Here is a 2526-nt window from a genome sequence, read left to right as displayed (position 1 = left end):
GTGTAAGTAAAGTGTGATAAAAATAAATGCGTTTGATTGTGGCTAGCAATAGAGGAATTTATTGCTGGTGTAAATAAGAACGCAACTAGCAGAGGATGGTTTCGATCCATCGACCTCTGGGTTATGGGCCCAGCACGCTTCCGCTGCGCCACTCTGCTGCCGGCTGGTGGGGGATCCCGGCTGGTGCTCAGGTGCCGATGCCCCACAGTGCTGTGTGTTAGCGAGACACATTTCAGCATCCAGGCTGTGTTGAAAACTATCGAACGGCCCTCAATCCGCCCAGAGACCCGGACCCCGCAGCAGCCGAGTTTGCAGGCTAACTTGGCTGCACAGTGTCACAAGAACACTCAGTATTACACCACCGACAGTGGGACGGACAAAAAATGACACACAAAAAACCGGCAAGGGTCTTTCTGGCCACACAAAGGGAGGGACAGAGAAAGACCCTGCGGATACCAAAGAGAAAGAGACAGACAGACATTCCGAATAACACGAGGCAGAGACAGAGACTGAGGGAAAACCGAGACTGCGAGAGAAACCGAGAGGGAGGTAGACAGCCAGGGAAACGGAGACTGAGATGAAGAGAGAGACTTACATGAAGGTGCGTTCTGCTGTGTAAAGAAATTCCCTGTAGTGTAAAAATGTTCCCTGTTATATAAAATTGTTCCCTCTTGTGTAAAGATGGTCGCTGTTGTGTACAGATTCTCCCTGTTGTTTAGAGATTTTGTGTCCTTTGTAAAGATGTCCGCTATTGAGTAATGTGTTTCCTGTTGTGTAAAGGTTCTCCGTGTTGTGTAACGGTGTTCCGTTTTGTGTGATGGTATTCCCGTTTGTGTAAAGGCCAAGAGCACCATCTGGTGCTGGCGACGCGGCGCCGCAGGATGCGTTGAGAGAAAGGGGAAGGCCAAGGCTGCTGCAAGTTTGCAGCATTTGCAGCTTATGTTGGTGCGAATAAAGTGTTTTGAAAGTTGTGTTGCAGTTTCTAGTGTTTATTGCAAGAAGGAAGTTGCTGTAAGTAAAGCATAAAGTGTGATAAAAAAAACCTGACGCATTGAGCCTGAAATTTATCGTAACTATAAGAGGAGAGAACAATAGAAAAAATTTGCCCTCCTGATCACATCTTCCTCAGACTGATGGTATGAAAAACTCATCTGACTCTCATCCTGAAGTCAGAGTCCAGATCCCCTCCCCCACCCTTTTCTTTTGCAGAATGCATCTTCTCTTAACCATGTCAGAATGTAACTTTCGCTGTCTGGATTGGTTAGATTGAAAAAAAGATACTCGTGTTCAATTAATCGGATTGCAGCACAGGAGCAAATGGGAGGTGCTGTTCAACCGGCAAGTTCGGAAGAGCGAACGGGGAAGCGACGGAGAGATGGTGGGTGCGAGAGTGACAGCGGTCGATAGATTGCAAGAAATGGGAGAAGGAAAAATGGTGTTGACCTGAATAACTGAGAGGCAGCAGGTGTGGAGACGAGTGAGTGAACGGTCTGAATTCAGTTGGTTGGGTGACGGTGTTTGTAGTGTTCGGTGCGCGGCTCAGGCCAATGCACTGGACCAGAGGAAACTCTGCGAATCAGATCTGTCTGTCAATAGCAACTGAATGAAAAGGTGACACAAAACCGGCATCCCTGCACGGTTTACTGCTGTTGCTGAAGCGACGAAATTTATTAATGTCGCAATATCTGGCAGCGGTGGGATTCGAACCCACGCCCCCGAAGAAACTGGAGCCTAAATCCAGCGCCTTAGACCGCTCGGCCACGCTACCACATCGAAATGTTACGGAATCTGAAACTATTACCTGGTGATTGAAATGTGGCATGGTCTTGCAAATACCAGGGGAAACAAGAGGAAATTAAATTCGTGGGCGGCAAACTCACTTCTGATGCAACCCAGTAGATCAGAAGAAGCTACGTCTTCACAGGGCAACTCTAATAAATAGATGTTTGCTGGAACACACCCATTGTAAATTTCATTCATAATTTATCCCTGTTGTGTATTGCAAGCAGGAAGTTGGTGTAAGTAAAGTGTGATAAAAATAAATGCGTTTGATTGTGGCTAGCAATAGAGGAATTTATTGCTGGTGTAAATAAGAACGCAACTAGCAGAGGATGGTTTCGATCCATCGACCTCTGGGTTATGGGCCCAGCACGCTTCCGCTGCGCCACTCTGCTGCCGGCTGGTGTGGGATCCCGGCTGGTGCTCAGATGCCGATGCCCCACAGTGCTGTGTGTTAGCGAGACACATTTCAGCATCCAGGCTGTGTTGAAAACTATAGAACGGCCCTCAATCCGCCCAGAGACCCGGACCCCGCAGCAGCCGAGTTTGCAGGCTAACTTGGCTGCACAATGTCACAAGGACACTCAGTATTACACCACCGACAATGGGACGGACAAAAAATGACACACAAAAAACCGGCAAGGGTCTTTCTGGCCACACAAAGGGAGGGACAGAGAAAGACACTGCGGATACCAAAGAGAAAGAGACAGACAGACATTCCGAATAACACGAGGCAGAGACAGAGAC

General features: G+C 48.1%; 1 non-coding gene across 1 annotated transcript; it reads right to left on the bottom strand.

Moving 5' to 3' along the window:
• Positions 1 to 1686: 1686 nt before the first annotated feature.
• trnal-uag (transfer RNA leucine (anticodon UAG)) lies at positions 1687 to 1768 on the bottom strand. Its single transcript has one exon. It is a non-coding gene; the product is annotated as a tRNA-Leu (tRNA).
• Positions 1769 to 2526: the final 758 nt, after the last annotated feature.

Source organism: Somniosus microcephalus, unplaced genomic scaffold (genome assembly GCF_052327205.1).
Source record: "Somniosus microcephalus isolate GS21.2 unplaced genomic scaffold, FLI_Smic_1.0 unresolved_chr3, whole genome shotgun sequence".
NCBI classification, from domain to species: domain Eukaryota; kingdom Metazoa; phylum Chordata; class Chondrichthyes; order Squaliformes; family Somniosidae; genus Somniosus; species Somniosus microcephalus.
Note: the sequence above shows the minus strand (reverse complement) of the source record. Positions and strands in the feature narration are given on the sequence as shown.